The following is a 16,729-nucleotide window of genomic DNA, read 5'->3' as shown; positions in this document are numbered from 1 at the left end:
GAGAGAGAGAGAGAGAGAAACATTAATGTGTGGTTGCTGGGGGTTATGGCCTGCAACCCAGGAATGTACCCTGGCTGGGAATCGAACCTGGGACACTTTGGTTCCCAGCCCGCGCTCAATCCACTGAGCTACGCCAACCAGGGCTTAGACATTTTTTTATTGGTCTCTCTTTTTTTTTTTAAAAAAATCCTCAGCCAAGGATATGTTTATTGATTTTTTAAAAAGATTTTATTTATTTATTTTTAGAGAGGGAAGGGAGGGAGAAAGAGAGAGAAACATCAATGTGCGGTTGCTGGGGGCCATGGCCTGCAACCCAGGCATGTGCCTTTACTGGAAATCGAACCTGCGACACTTTGGTTCAAAGCCTGCGCTCAGTTCACTGAGTTACGCCAGCCAGGGCTTGTTTTTTGATTTTTTAGAGAGAGAGGAACGCAGTGAGAGTGGGAGAGAAAAAATACCAACATGAGAGACATCAACTGGTTGCCAATCAGAGATTGAACCTGCAACCTAGGTATATGCCCTGACCAGGGATCAAACCTGCAACCTTTTGGTGCACAGGACAGTGCTCCCACTGACTGAGCCACTGGGCTAGGGCCCATAGCAAACATTTTGCCCAAACTACTTCATAGGTGGTGCTGTGAATTTCACATTGCATAATCTCCTGCTGACTCAGTATTACTGATACAGGGCTGATGACTGCCAGATCTTTCCACTGTAAAAGTACATTTTTCCTTTGTCGTTAGTGAGAATTTGTGGAGTGCTTTCTGGCAAACTGCATATATCCTGTTTCCAAACAATTTTTAACTAAGTTTTTTTGCTTCCTTTGACCCCCTTTGAATCACCTATTACATTGGAGTTGCAAAATGGAAATTTTGTAATTTTCTTATTGCTTTTGTGTTGAGCTGCTGCCACTTTTTCTGTAGAGAATTTTCCTCACCCGTTTTTCTGAGTATCACTGTAGATTCTTGGGTTTTTATTTATTTAAAACATTATAAACAATTACAGCCATTACTCTTTTTGATATTCTGCATGTCCTTCATGTTGAAGGGCATGAGGAAGTTTAGTTTGTTAATTGACAAGTTCTCTTGTATAAGAATAGGGCCATTTAAAATAGTGTCTTAACTATAGGCAAGTGGCTTAAATTGTTTACGTTCAGAAGTATGTATAATGTTCCAGAGAGTGGAATCTTTTAGGGGGCTTACTCTCTTTTGTTTGTTTGTTTTAAAAATATTTTTATTTGGCCCTGACTGGTGTGGCTCAGTGAGTTGGGTGTTATCCCGCAAAACAAAAGGTCGCCTGTTTGTTTCCCGGTCAGAACTCATGCCTGGGTTACAGGCCACGTCCTCGGTTGGGGCGTTCGAGAGGCAATGGACTGATGTTTCTCTCCCTCTCTTTCTTCCTCCTTCCCCTCTCTCTAAAAATAAATACATACTTAAACAATTACTCACTTATCTATTTATAAAGAGAAGAGAAGGGACAGGAAGGGAGGGGAAGGGAAGGAGAACGAGCGGGAGAGAAACACTGATTGGTTGCCTCTCACATACCTGGGACTGAACCTAGGCATTTATCCTGTGGCCACTCTTTGCTTTGTAGGATGACGCCTGACCAGCGGAGCCACGCTGCTCTGGGTAGGGTGGTGGCGGGGGAGTTGTTCTCTTTAAGAACCCTGTTTGGGGCAGTTATAAAATTGTAGAACCTAAGAAGGGATTTGATGTTGAGTATTACTAAAGCAAAGAGGAGAGGAAGGAACCCAACTAGTAACTCTTGTACAAATGTAACTTTTCTTAGTATCTATTTCTGATTTGAAGCATTGTCCTTTCCCCATTGTTTCTGTTCCTAATATGGAAGACGAATGAGGAAAGACTACTGGGAGAGGGTAGGAATGTGGCCCTGTTCGGAAGACTAGTCAGCGAGGACTGGAAAGGACTGGAATTATCTGAAAAAGGAAGTTAGGCTACCAGTGCCTCTGGGTTAATGGAGGCAACAGGAGAAAGGTCCATTAAAAACAGCTCCATCAAAATCCGAGGCATCACCAGGAAGCTGCTCCCTGGCAGAGGGCCTGCGCCTTTGCAATGCTTGGCTGCACTGTAAGTGAAGTGTTTTGACCAGATTGGAATGAAGCCCATTTTTTTCTTCCAAAATGAAATGTTTCCAGAATATACTCCCCACCCCGATGTAGATAAACACTTCTCCAGTGTGAAACAGCCTACCCATGTTTGCATACATGTAATAATAATAGAACCAAAGGAGGCTACATCTAGAAAATGGAAATGGACCTTGGGTTCTCACCCTGAGAGAGCCGGGAGAGATGGTTTCAGGTTTGTGAATATTGCCTTCTTCCTTCACGGCCCTCACCGCCCCGTCCCACTCTGCTCCTGCAGACCCCGGAGGGGAACAGCAGCCATGGAAAATGAGCTGTGGTGGTCCCATGAGTTTTGAGGTCTCACAAATTAGTAAGTTTAAAACCTGGTGCTTTGTTTTCTCCTTCTTTTTTCTCAGTCTGAGTCCAGAGTGTCATCTCTGGACAGGCTGGCCTCCTCTCAGAACTAGGACAAGGTACACTGCCATAAAGAGGGTGGCAGATGAAATAGGACTGTTTGTTTTTTATATGGGAATGTGTATTATTTTGCCAAGGTTGCCGTAACAAAGTCCACAGGTTGGGTGGACTAAACAACAGGAAGTTATTTCTCACAGTTCTGGAGGCTAGATGTCCAAGATCAAGGCGCTGAGAGGGCTGTTTTCGTCTGAGGCCTCTCTCCTTGGCTCATAGATGTCTTCCTTCCCTCTGTGTCCCCACATCACCTTATCTGTGTCCCAGTTTCCTCTTCTTATAGGGACACCACTCATCCTAGACCAAGGCCCACCCTAAAGACCTCACTTTGACGTAATCACGTCTTTAGAGGCCCTATTTCCAAACATGGTCACCTTCCGAGGCACTGGGGATTCAGACTTCAACATATGAATGAATGTGTGTATGAATTTTATATCTCATTAACAGGAGACATCGAAGTACATCCTAGTATTTGACTTCAATATTAAAAGTTATTAATATATTTGTAACTTAGTCTCTTAAAACCAAGCTTCCTGAATGCTGCTGTGGTGTACAACTCTTTCTTCTCTCATCCGAGAAAAAAATACCAGAAATAAGAACATGAGCATGGGTAAAGTGTCATCTATTATAATTGAGCTTAGAAAAAGTATTTAATTGACGTTTCCTTTTCTTCTGCATCTGTTACTCTGTGTTTGATTTCTAGGTGTGTAAGGAAAGGAGACATCAGTTATGACATATACTATTCTTTAGTAGTCTTGGTACACGTCTCTGACACACAGGCTGTGGACGGTTGTGTTAGTGTGCACACCTGTGGAGAGCCTCGCCAGGGTCTTGCTCACCTACCGAGAGTTCCTTATAGTTTCTCCATGGCAGCTGTCATAATTGGGACCTGATGCCCATGGGAAATTCTGAAACCTCCTGGTCTAGTGCTACTGTGTCAGAATCACATGTCATGCTTTTAAAGATGCTCATCCATGGGCCTTATTCCACAGCGGTTGGATCAGCATCTTTGGAAGCAGGACCTAGGAATCTGCATTTAAACACATGCATCAGGAAGTTCTCAGGCAAATAGAATTTGAGAACGACTGAGCTGTTGTCGGGACCAGTGATTCTGCACCACTGTGAGGCAGTGACAGTCGCCTCGCTTGTCATAAATCACTGTTTGTAGGTAAGCGATTCAGCACTTTGGTTTCTGTTCCCTCTGATCTCCTCTCCACATTTGACCTTCATTAGAGCAGGGGTTCTATCTTCTTGCCCTCACATCCCCCACACTCTGCCTTTAGGAATTGTTACATTCCTGTGGGTATCTGCTATCTCCTGGGTTCATGCTTCTTTGTGACAGTGGGTAACTTCTAGAACCTTCTAAGGCAGCTAGAAAATAGCCTAATCATATATCGTTCAGAGATTTCCTTTGAAAGGCTTAGGACCAAGGTTTTAAGGATATTTTTCTAATTGCTTGTGGTCTGTGTTCAGTGTAGGCTGCATGATAACACCCAAGAATATAGTTATCCTAGCAGAGAGGGTAAAATAGGAACAGATGAATTAATATAAGAAATGTTCTTTTGTATAAAGCTGATCTTTTAGTTTCAAAATTTAATTATGTGAGTGTTGTCTTTTTGGTTTGATAAATTCTTTTTGTGCCATTGGTTACTTGGAAATTCTGATGTCTAGGAGCACATCCCGGACACCCAACCATTCCCCAGCTTCCTGGTGGCGGACCCCATGCCACTCGTAACCGCCTGAGAACATAATCTCTATGTACAGCTCTGTCACATGGGCATCCTCTTAAAAGGGTATCTGCAAGGTGCGGGAGTGCTAAGCAGTATTCCATTTGGGATAGTCCGTACAATAATATTGATAAGATTTAAATTGAATGTTCGGTGTTCAGCGTTAGGACCATGTGTAATGGGTAAAGTGGTGTGGAATTTTCACAGCAGTCATTAACTTTCTCAGGGTCAAGACATCAGGACAAAGAGTATGAAATTCTTCCATTAAAGGTAAGTAGTTGTACTAAATAGACCATTTGAGCCTTTGAGAAGAACAAGAGAGAGAGCACAGAGCAGTGGCTAACAGCACAGTGTTAGAAATGAGAACTGAACAGACCTTCCACGTACTTCCTCAGTGACTTTAGAGGAGCTGTTTAACCCCCAAAGGTTCAGTTTCTCCCCCTAAAAACGGTGATAACAGTACCTACCATAGTGAGGATCAAGAGGTAGAATACATGTAAAGCATGTAGTATAGTGCCTGTCGTAAATTCATTTGTGTTCATGTTCAAGATTCTGTGGGTGTTAGTTTTTAATATCAAGATAGTTATTTGGCATGTACCACAGCAAACATGGCTGGAGAACATTCTAGGCCATTAGTTCACCTTCAATTTTATATAAATCATAATGAATCCAACTTGGGCTGGTTAATATATTTTACTTCAGATTGAAAGGGGCCGATTTCAAGCTGGGTTGGAGGCTGTGTCCAGATGCCACGGGGAGTGCTGGGGCTGAATGCACCTGTGCAGGGTGGGCTGGTGATGTGCGCTTGCCAGTCTTCTAGTTCAGCACACAGCTACTCTTTGGTCCAGTAATGCTGTCTTCTATTTTATATTACATATTGTCAAATTATTCTATAAATAATTAAAATATTAAACCTGATGTGAATGCTTTTTCCTAAATGATCACCTACACTGTATATTTTTGGTTTGGATACAGTATGCTTCAATGGGTGTGCTAGAAAACTGAAGGAAAGCATCATCTTAAATAAGTAGAGGAAGGAAATTACTGACGCACGCTGCCTACTAACAACTCCTGTATTGTTCCGTTAGTTTTAGTTGTTGCAGCGTAATCTTGCCCACTGGTAGCTTGTGAGATTTTAAAAATATGATTTCAAAAGATTTCTGTTGTTCAATAAAAAGTAAATGCATTTTAAAAATCAAAATTGCATAATCATTGCATAATCGTGCAGAGGCTGGATGGGTGTTTAGGACACTGGCCACAGTGTCTGTGTGTAGTTTCCACAGCTCTGCTGAAGGCCTGGCCCTTCCGTCCCACTCCAACCCCACTGTCTGCCTCTGCGGTGTGCACCTGACAGTGTGTGGTAGGGAGGAGGACAGCCTGCTCTGGGAGCCCCAAGCAGGTCCGTGACTAGGCCTTGGTTTGTGCCTTAGTGGGGTCGGGGAATTTTGTGGTTCTCTCCGACTGCATTCCCATTGTGCAGGTGTGGTGAGGATTTTGTGTCATCACAAGATGTTGAATTAATGACAGGTAATATCCTGATAAAAGACTTTATATTTCAGAGATATATGAATTCACCCTTTGAAGGGCATAAACCTAGATTAAGGCATTAACAGAACAGAAACTCACATGAATTAGATAAGCTTTGATGAATGGACTTATTTTCCTAGAATTGTTCAGATATAATTTCCAGGTGATCAGTGGGTCATAATAACTTACAAGCAAAAGGAATTCAACATGTGCTGAAATAATATGAATAAATCAGTCTTTCTGGATACTACCTTTTCATTTTAGGCTTGTTTCCTTTTGGCTCAAGCTAGAGGTCAGAGGTATTCACAGAATGTTAGGAGTGGAAATAATCTTAACTGATATTGTCAGAACCCTCAGCTTCTTCAAACAGGATTGTTCATATTATGCAGACTCTTAACAAAATTCTACATATAAGGCATAAAGGGAGATAATATAAACATCTTTGACCTATTTTAAAACATTTATTGATTGATTGATTTGAGAGAGAGGAAGGAAGGGGAGAGAGTGAGAGCGAGAGAGAGAGAAACATCGATTTGGTGTTCCACTTATTTATGTAGTTACTGGTTGACTTTTGTATGTGCTCGGGGTTGGAACATGCAACCTTGGCATGTCAGCATGATGCTGTAACCAACTGGCTACCCAGCCAGGGCAAAATCTTTTAGTTAACTTGAAGGAATACCCTATTTGTTAAAAATAAAACTAATCTCAAAGCATTGGGGAGATAACTCAGACAGGGGACCCAATGGTATTGGTTACATAAAGCAAATGAAGGGGTATGAAATCTTTAAAACTTGATGCAAAGCAATAAGAGTTTGTGTTTATTCATTTAATTATTTAACCAATCTTTACTAAGTGCCTGTTATATGACAGGCATGGATCATTTTGAAACCCCGAGGCTGTGAAACTCTAGCACAGGACCGCATCCCTGTGGCGGGCACGGGAACAGGCACATTGATTAAGATACAGATCTTCCTCTTGAGTTTTGTGAGGTTACTTTTCTTTGAATATATTCTGGTTGGTCCACATTATTCTGAAACTACCTGGGTGCCCTGCGTTTAACACAGCGCTTCACGTGTGATTGCACAGAGTGTGTCAGGATCCGGTGCTTGACGCCTCCTGTCTGTACAGTGAGATGAAGCTGCATCAGCTGTGGAAGAGCTCTTTGTTCAGACTGAGCTCTACAATAAAATAAAGCCTTATGTGTATTTTCATTTGTACCGTTTTGTCTATTCTGTTGGAACTCTGCCATCTGTGAAGTTGGGGTTTTGGATCTAAGTAAAGAGCCTACATGAAGTGAAGAGTTTTACATTTGTCCTTATTAAAACAAACAAAGTGTGTGTATAATATATATATATTTATCATATATATGATAAATTAATTGATTGATTCTACCCTATCCAGAGCCGTCTGGATCTTGTTTCTAGCATACCATATTTATTCTACACTTCTGCTTTCAGGTCTTTGCTGTTTTAATAGTCATTCCAACTCTGTCCTCATTCATGCTGAGCAGGGCAAGTCCAAGGATAAAATTTTGCACTCTGCCTTTCAGGAGCTTCCCTTGGGCTTAGATTCACCATAATTGGCATTCTTTGTTTCTTTAAGTAGCTACAAGTGTAAGTTTATTATAGTTCAGTATATATTCTTATTGTCATCAAGTCACTTATCTATCATTCTACCCAGAAGCCGACTAACACCAGGTGACTCCTGTGAATCACATACTGTGTCACTTCTGCAACTAAAATACAGAGAAGACAGAGACTAAAATCTAGTATAGTGGAAAATGTACAAAATGACATTTTAAAACTATGTGACAATTTTAAGCCAATTTTGAGGATCATTGCTTTGGAAATAATTGATTCAGAATAGAGGTTTGCCAGGAAGGTAGGTGATAGTTCATGTGAATAACTCTGGTGTCCAGATGGGTGAAGGGAGGGAAGAAGGAAAGGTCGGGGGAAAGTAGATGGGGAGGGAGGGAGAGAAAGAGAGGGATGGACTGAAGGAGACAGAGGAAGTCTGACAGCTGGGAAAAATGCAGCTCTCAGGGGACTAGCAGTCTCAGTGTTTGACAGGATAGGGGAAGTAAGGGAGCTGGAAGGACAGGAAGTTGAGATTCATGGGGTAAAGGGTTGGGTTTAAGATATCAAAGATGGCTCTGGCTGGTGTGGCTCAGTGGATTGAGCACTGGCCTGTGAACCAAAAGTGTGCCTGTTCGACTTCCAGTCAGAGCACATACCTGGGTTGTGGGCCCGGTCCCCAGTAGGGGCACGTGAGAGGCAACCACGCATTGATGTTTCTCTCACTCTCTTTGTGCTGCACTTCTCCTCTCTCTAAAAATAAGTAAATAAATACCTTAAAAAAACAGATGTCAAAGATGACCATGAGACTAGTGTGTGGACAGGAAAAGGGATAGCAGAGCTGGAGGGAAGTTGAAAGTGTCAGCATTGAGGAAGTCAAATAATTATGATGGCAGGGTGCTGAATAGGCTATCTACATCTTAGATGACACAGGAGGATGTGGGGTGTCATGAAGACCATAGCCAGGTGTCGCTGAGAAGGTGGAAGTGACTAAGCAATCTCTCCGAACCAGGACAGGCCCACAGTTCTGGAGGAGGCCCTGGAATTACAGATTTATATCCCAAGGAGACATTGTGAGTTGACACCCCATGTCTGTTCTTCCTTGACAGCATAATCATGACTTTTATGTGAGCATGTGTCCACCCAGAGAAAGACTGCATTTCCCAGCCTGTCATGCAACTAGGTGTGGCCATATGACCACAGTTCTGACCAATAGAATGTAAATGAAAGTGGTGTTTATAACAGACACCAAGCTTCCTTAGAGAGAAAAGAAAAAAAGCCTTCTCTTTTCTAACTTGAATATGCCTGTGCTCGCCTGTGAAATGACAGCCCTCTTGTACTATGAGGCAAAACTACTGCTCTGGGTGTCCGAGCAGTTAGATAAGAAATAACCTTGGTTCTTCCTGACTTTGTGAAGCCCATCTCTAGATATTTCTTATGTGGGAGAGAACTACAGTGTTTTATCTTCTAATGCCATTGCTCTCTTGGGGCTCTGAGATTCTGTCACTCATGGCCGAGTGAATCCACCACCATAGTTTAGAATTGGGAGGAGAGGGTAGTTGGTATCAGCAGGGGAAGAAGCAGTATTTCTAAGAGAGACCTGATTTCAATTGAAGTACAAAGGTGGAAATAGTATTCTGAGAAGAGCTTATGGATGCTTAAGGGCTGGTTTTCCTGGAAACAAAGTTGCCAGAGGTGCAGCGGAAAGCGCTGAGAGGCAGGGAGCAGGGAATGATGGCTGCCAAGGGGAATGAGGATAGAGAAGAGAGTTTGGGCAGGAATTTACCTTTTGGCAGAGATCAAAGAAGTCAAGATGTGAGACATGGTCATAGAAGCTGACTCAAAGATTCCAGAGGGTGTCTGATGTAGTCTGCATGGGTCCACATGCAGTTAGATTGGTCCAGATGTAGTCAGCTCTAACAAGTAGGCAGCAGATGAACATGGCAATGGGGAATAAAGCCTGTTGGTACTGAGGCTTGGGGCCCTGGTCTAATGAGGTATCAGGACAGAATGTTGAGATACCCTATTAACATTTCCCTGAGTGAGACTGGGGATGGTGTTCAAAAAGGAAGGGTAGTCTGTTGTCTGTTCAGGGACAATCCCAGCGTTCTTATGTGGGAGAGCGTCCTTACGTTCTTTCTGTAAGTGCTCATGGGCCGTCTCTTAAAAGATGGTATTTTCCCTTGGATGTGACATTTTGAGCTGTACGTGGTTCACTGTTCATGATCTAGACAGCACTGGGTGTGTTTTTCCTCTTTCCACAAGCATGCTCTAAAATCACATTTTCTTCATTAACTACGACTTTCACAATTTGTGATTTTCTCTTTCTCTAAGAGTTTTCTTTTACATTTCTTGCATATATTAGGAATCTGCATTTTGTTTTACTTCTTCAGCCCTTGTCAGTGAACAAATTTTTTCCCAATTTATGATAGTCATTTTTTCTCACACTTACTCCCATCTCCTCCAGTTTGAATTTCTCTTTCATCTGTGATTCTTCTAAATCACTTTGAGACTCTTTTATGCCATCTTTGTCTTTCTAATTATAACAGAACAAGAGTTCTCTTGACTTTTTTGTTTCTGCTATAATCTAATGGAATATTACTTTGATATTGTGAAGTTGATATAGAGGGTGCAGCAATAAATGGGTAAAATAAACATGTATAATGAATAAAACTTCCTCCAGTAAATAAGAAAATAATTATCTACTTAATTTTTGGTACTAATTTAATTATGTGTGGTCCTTGTGTGTGAATGAATAGACATGATAAATAGTACATTGAGTAAAAAAATTTTTCTTCCTTTTTAAATGCTCAAGTAAGGATTTGAATACCAGCTGCAACTTCACTAAATAAATGTAAATGAACTTTTGACATAGGAATGTTTGGACTCTGGCTCCCATACATAAAAAACATTGAATAAGGCCTTCTAACTTCACTTCTGGGATTCCAGGGACATGATATAATCTTGGAGACATATTTTGCACGGGAAGATCATAATTAAATTCACTAAGCCAGATATTCAAAGGCTTGTCTGAAAGGTGCCACTGAACTCCAGGCAGGTGGAAATGAATAGTTAGGAGACTGTTACCCTGGGGTTAACCTCTTGGGGATTATGTTCTGGATGTGGTGCCTTATTAGAGCCAGGAGAGTAATTATTCATTTCCTGTGAGACTGGAATTCCTGATAGCATTCATTAACTCTCAGATGGATTCTTTTTTGTAAAGAAAAGTGAGAAAGCTAGATTTTACTTTAAACTTAAATTATCTAAAACAAAACATTTACAGACAATGAGAATGTAAGCACTCTTTGCAATTCCTGTTTTCATGTCTGCTTCTTGTCAATAGGTAACCACTAACGTGCTAGTTGTACAAGGGGCTTCAGACCACCACCATATTGTTGCTTGTTTGCTTGGCATTGCTTGGTTGCTGGTTGGAGGACTTTTAAGGAGGATGGGCAAATATCAAGTAGCAACTTCAGAAATAGCTATTAAAACAACAAAAAAATGATTAACATTTTATGGCATTATTCTGGTTTGTATGACTTTTAGTGTTCAGGAATTGTTGTTTTAAAAGATTATGGCACTGTTTTTCAACTTTAATCTGCAAAGACAAAAGTTGAAAGGGCATTTCTCTTTTTAAAAAGATGGCATGCTGTCCCGCGTGATACTATGCTCCCAGTTGAAGACATTTTATTCTCGAGATGAGGATTAGTGTGTGTCTAGCTGGGTTCTCCCACCCCCAGTGGGAGTTTGTTTAAGCACAGCGGTGTTTAGCGATTTGCATGCACTTGGGTTGAACAATAAAAATTATTTACTCTTAGCTAATCTGGTTAATTATTGCTCTCTGGTGTTGAAGCCATCAGATTCTGCCAGGTGGGAGAGAGCAAAAACGTGTATGAGGCCGTGTAAGGGAGCATAAGACAGAGCGGGTGGTGTCAAGGAGATGAAAGGGAGAGAGGCCAGTGTGACAGCAAGAGGGTGAGGAGGTGATCGACAGAGGGTGTGAGAAGGAGAAGGAGGGGGAGAGGGTGGGAGAGACGGATTTGGGGAGAGAAAGACAGACAGGCAGACACAGAGAACGAGAGAAAGGGAGAATGAATTTGCAAAAACAAAGACAAGCCGAGGAGGGAGGACAGGGAGAGAAAAATGGGAGGTAGGGAGTCAAATCTGAGGAGGTCTTGTGTTCAGCAGGGCCCCTTGGTAACTGCCGGAATTCGTTCTGATGAGTTCTCATGGAGCAAATGTAAGTTTGTTGTATGCCGGTTAATGAATGGAAAATCATTTGAGAGACAAATAGCAAATTTACCACTATGGGTTAAAATTTATTTCCATTTAGTCCATGCTCTCAGATCCTGAACCTGGGTCCTGAGCTGTGTTAATCATTACTTAATATTAATATGGAAGTGAGTTTACCCTGTTGCAAGTCCCAGTTTCAATCAGAACGTAATTATGAAAATGAGTCTTACAGATGCTGTGCAAGGATGTTGCTTTCCAGGCAATAATTAAACCTCTTAGCCATCTCTGGGTGGTGGATTTTTTTCTTCTTAAGTTGTTTATTTTCCTATGCTTACTTTCTGCAGGTGAGAAAAGATGGCCAGTTCCTGCTGACTGAGGGATTCATTAGTTGAGGTGGGTAAGTTTCCATCAAGAGAAGAGAGTGAATGGAATGTTTTAGAGCTAAAGACAAAGACAAAGATCAGCTGCTTTTTTCTGATCTGAAGCAAAGAGTATTGTTTTTTAAGTGGGACCAGAACCTTTAAATCTCCAGTTTTTTCACAGGAGTATTTTTGAGCCCGATCTCCATCCTCAGTGGGAGCAGGCCAAACATGCTGCTGGTTCTAGATTCTGATGATCAGTAAACAGGTGCTCAGCAGCAGCAGCAGCACATAATAATGATTATTATTATCTCATTTATAAAGTGCTGTGGGAGCCGCACACTACTATGGAAGTGGAGCCTGGAGGGCGTGCGGGCGCGCTGCTCTGTGGCACCGTGCATCCCGTCCCGCTCCCACCTCCTCCCCCTCGAAGGAGCCTCTCCCTCTAGCAGAACATGGCAAAGCCACTTTGAAAGTCCTTGAAGTATAAAGGCATCAAGGGCATGGTATAGATGTAGGGACTCTTCTTCAACTTTAATCTGCAAAAGTTGCAGTCTCAACAGGATGTTAGAAAAGAGTCTCCTTTTGTGCAAAGCATACACAGGAACTTACAGTGGAAGGAAGTAGGGTTGCCGGATAAAATACATGACACCCAGTTACACTTGGATTTCAGCTAAGCAATGAATAAAACATTATTTGTTGTTTATCTGAAATTCAAATTGAACTGAGCCACCTGTGTTTTTATTTGCTAAAGTGGCAACCCAGACTGCACCACCTCCTGTGGGGAGCCCCAGAGCCTAGCAGTTTCAGCCGGGCAGTGATGGGCCTGCCTTCCCAAGGCTGCGTTCTCTGTACTTTCCTGCAGAAGGTAGTGTCCATGCAACTGGGAATAATTGCAAAAGGAGGAAGCAGAGTTTTCGGATTAGATATCATCAGAGATTTAGGCAAGTTAGAGTAGGCAATACAATAAGCCTCTCAAATAAATTCATTGCTTTACTGGCTTGGGGAAAAGTTAATGGCTGTTGATGTGTCAATGAGAAATACAAGTATATTTGAATCTAAACGTCATCAGCAGCTTGGGGCTATTCTGTCATGTCATTGTGGACCCCACATGATTTCTGATGTGCAGACACAAGATTTAGTTAATGATGAAACAGCAGGGAGTATAATCTTTAGAAGTCATTGGGTCAAATATTGCACTTTTGATTGCATTGAGCTGGTGTCTTTTAAAGATCTTGCAAATAAAAATAATAAATAATTGCTTACTTGTTATAACTTTTCCTTTAGTTCACTTTCTGAGGGAGTTAGCATGGAGTGATGGAAATCCTAGGAGTTAGAAGACCCACCACCAACGCTCTCCCTGAATTATTTCCTTTGTGAATGGTAACAATGTGGGCACATTTTGAGTTTCATTGTGAATTCCTGATGTTTAAATTTTCTGAGACTACCTTAACTTTTATGTTCTCAAACTGATTTTGATACACGTGGTCCAAATCTGTTTGTCCTGTGTGAGTTGTGTAGGACATGACCGTGGAGATTTAAAAGTGGGTTTGATTTTTGCATTTTGCTTCTGTAAGTTAAGCTTATCTACTATACGAGTACTTTGGGACTTAGGTGGATACAAGTACAGATATATGTTTTGTGTGCTGCTTTAACAGTAGAAAGTTAAGACAAATGCGAGGTGATGGGACGTGGGTGCACTGCCCCTTCCTGCACTTGCACAAGGCTCCCGAATGCTTTTCCCACACACTGAACTGTCACTGCAGTGATCAGGGGTTTGCATGCCTCCTGAATTCCTGACCGTCGGCCAAAGCGATTGTGTAAGTAAATTGTTTCCTGATGTCCAATGACCACTAATGCTATGAGCTGAGTTTTTGAAGGTGTGCTGCCTATACATGGGTGAAATCTGTAAGAAAGCTTTGCTGTTGTGGTCCACAGGACTAGGGAGGACAGGTAAAGCCCTTCAGAGGACAGAAGCTCTTCTCTTACATCTGTTTCTTCAGCGACCAGAGTGGGTGTCTGAGCCCCTGGATGACTTTCTGATGGCAGCATCACAGGAGTGCCAGCAGGAGGCAATCCATGTTGCTAGATCCTGCCAAGCTTGGAACACTGTAGAACTCTAAGACTTTTGAATACTGTATCTCTGAATAATGAAGTATGTCCTGGTGATGAGGGTGGAGCCAGCCCCCTCCCAGGCTTCTGTGAATTCCCCAAAGCTCTGTGACCAGGAGAGACGCCTAGTCCAGGATTGAATGTCTTCTTTTATGGTGGCTGATCTTCAGGAATACAAGTCTTAAACCTAGGGGCTTTTAAAACCTTATTTCCCAAAGACTGAAAGGACAGCTAGCTCTCAAGGTTAGACCGTGCCCAATTGCCCAGCCTTAGTTTAGACCTCCTGTAAGTCTGTCAGCACAGCAGCATCATACTTAATAAGTAGGTGGCCAGGGGCTTTGGCTGGAAGTTATTCCTGAGATTCATGCAGGCTGCACAGTGCTGTTCTCAGCAGCAGTGGTCCGTCCAGTGTCTCAGGGCTGTTCTGAATGAGCAGTTTATAATCATCATGTTCTGTCTGAGGAATTTCACACTTTTGTTTTAAAGAGAACCAGTTATTCAAACTTATTTCCTGTTAGGAAAAGATTATTGAGGACTGCTGGGGAGGGGCAAGGCGTGGTGGAGTATGTGACCATCCAACCTGGGTCACACTGAATTTTGAAGTCATTATCAAGTTATAGCCCCTTTCCTTTGAGCCCAGTGTGACTCCAGAATGCCTCTCAGCTCAGCGCTCAAGCAGTCATTGCTGATCACGTGGCGCTGACACACGAGCTGATGCCAGTTTGCCACTTCTGGTTTAGATAGGTTGTTTTCTCCAATTTCCTCTAGAAATTTGTATTCAAAAGTGATGGGTCACCCCTAGTTCCCCCTGGCCTGTCACCAATGGGCAGTGGGTCCTTGTACTGAACTAGAGGATCTTGTAGGGGCTTATGTTCAAAGAGAGGTAACTGGCCAATGTGTCCTCTTTTTGGAAAGTTTTGTTGCTCCCCACTATGCTCTCCTACAGGCTTTATGAACCAAGCCTGTCTTATTTATATGGACTTTTATATGGTGGCTTTGTGTAAGCCATTATAAAAGCCAAAATGAATCCTTAGAACTCACTAACATTTGAGAATTCTCTTTTCAAGATTGCCATGTAGACTGGGCTGTGAATTACTCAGAATTTGAAGTATAAAGAATAAAACATATAAAAATCTGCTTCCTGTTTGTGCTAATACAAACCGAGGTCCCTCCTGCCGCCCAGCTCTTTGTGGCACTTTAAATCAGCATCTTGTCACTTGAACCAATGCTTGTCAGAGTTCTGATCTTGCAGGCAGAGCTGTGTTGAGTTAGGACCCATTTGCTTAGATCCCCTTGTCGTCAGTTGTGCTGTTTCAGTAAGTTACCTTGGCTTGATGTTCATTAGTGTGTGCTTTTGGCAAAAGAGGCATACCTCAGAACCCGACTAATTACTCATTTATTAAATATCAACAGGACTGAAAGGAAACAGCCATCTCAGGACGGGGTGCTTCTCTTCCAGAGCCAGCCTCAGCTGTAGCAGGGTGGGGATGGGCCAGCAGTGGCGAGCCAACACCAGAGGACACATGGAGCTGTCAGTGCTTCCTTCTTCTCCAGTGCATGTCCCTGTGGGAGTGTTCCCGAGCCACCGCACAACCCAAAGGCTAGAAGTTAAGAGGAGTGGGGACAGGGGTAGGGTAGGACACCACACAGAGCCCTAGAAAGTCAGCCATTGAATTATGAATTTGGTAATAACTAATGGAAATGCCGAGGCTTAGGTGATGCTTGGCAGACCACCAAGTATAGTTGTTCCTCTTGTTCACGGCACAAGGGCACCAAGCCAAAGGGTAGAGTGGGGCCAAAATCCAACCTGGTGTCTGTCTGGCAGAGGGTGACATTGGGCCGGAGAAAGAGAGACCTCTTTCAAATGCTCGTGCAGACACCGTCCTGTCACCAAGCCCTACGCACTCATAGCGCTCACCTGCCCAGAGTGGGCTCCTTTTCCTAATTTTCGCAAAGGTGCCATGTGGTTTGGGAGGGACCCTCATACTTCTTCCAAGTCCTTGAGGTAGGTCATACTTTTATGTGAACTCAGATCCATGTTGGCCTCCTGAGTCAGGAGACGGGCTCTCAGAGACTGTGGAGGGCAGGAGCTACCACGCATGGGATGAGCTCGGGATGCGCATGGCGACGCATGGAAGCAGTTTTTCCCTTTCAACTCTCTGTCAGTCCTACTCACTAGTCAAGAAAAAAAGTATAGGTTTATTGAAAGTGGTATCAGCAAGTGCTAGAGATGCCTGTTAGCCACACCAGCCCCACAGCGAGAGCTGGACTCAGACCCTGAGGTTTCTGCAGGGAATGATTGTGTGCATTCACTCACATCTTTGGTGTTCCTTGTATGTAGGTTTGGAATTACCTTCTGCCTTTGCCAAGGGATACTGGCTTTTTATTCAAAGAAGTGAAGTAACATTTAAAATATAACTATATAAAAGAAATGAATTGATTTCCTCATTGTTTTAGTCAAATCCAAGTTGTCACTGGCTTGGATTGCATTTAGAAAACACTGATTTATTGTAAAGGGACCAAATGTAAGATGGAATTATGAAGTCATTTGAGGAAGAGAGGCCTGTGTCACAGTGATACAGGTTTCTGATGGCATCTGCTGAGAAGAGAATAAGAAGAAACATTTGCACAGTAGTTGGAGGGACT

The 16,729-nt window shown here is 42.6% G+C and overlaps 1 protein-coding gene across 2 annotated transcripts in view; it reads left to right on the top strand.

Moving 5' to 3' along the window:
* Positions 1-16,729, top strand: part of LYPD6B (LY6/PLAUR domain containing 6B) — a 162,518-nt gene that overhangs the window by 42,939 nt on the left and 102,850 nt on the right. The window contains exon 2 of one of the 2 annotated variants that reach the window (XM_036023517.1): positions 11,957-12,005. The gene's annotated coding sequence lies outside the window, so the exon portion shown is untranslated. Of the gene's footprint in view, positions 1-11,956; positions 12,010-16,729 lie in introns of both variants that reach the window. The other variant, XM_036023518.1, reaches the window with a different exon arrangement.

Source organism: Phyllostomus discolor, chromosome 4, assembly GCF_004126475.2.
Source record: "Phyllostomus discolor isolate MPI-MPIP mPhyDis1 chromosome 4, mPhyDis1.pri.v3, whole genome shotgun sequence".
Classification (NCBI taxonomy): Eukaryota; Metazoa; Chordata; class Mammalia; order Chiroptera; family Phyllostomidae; genus Phyllostomus; species Phyllostomus discolor.
The sequence above is the reverse complement of the archived record's forward strand: the minus strand, read 5'-3'. Positions and strand labels throughout refer to the sequence as shown.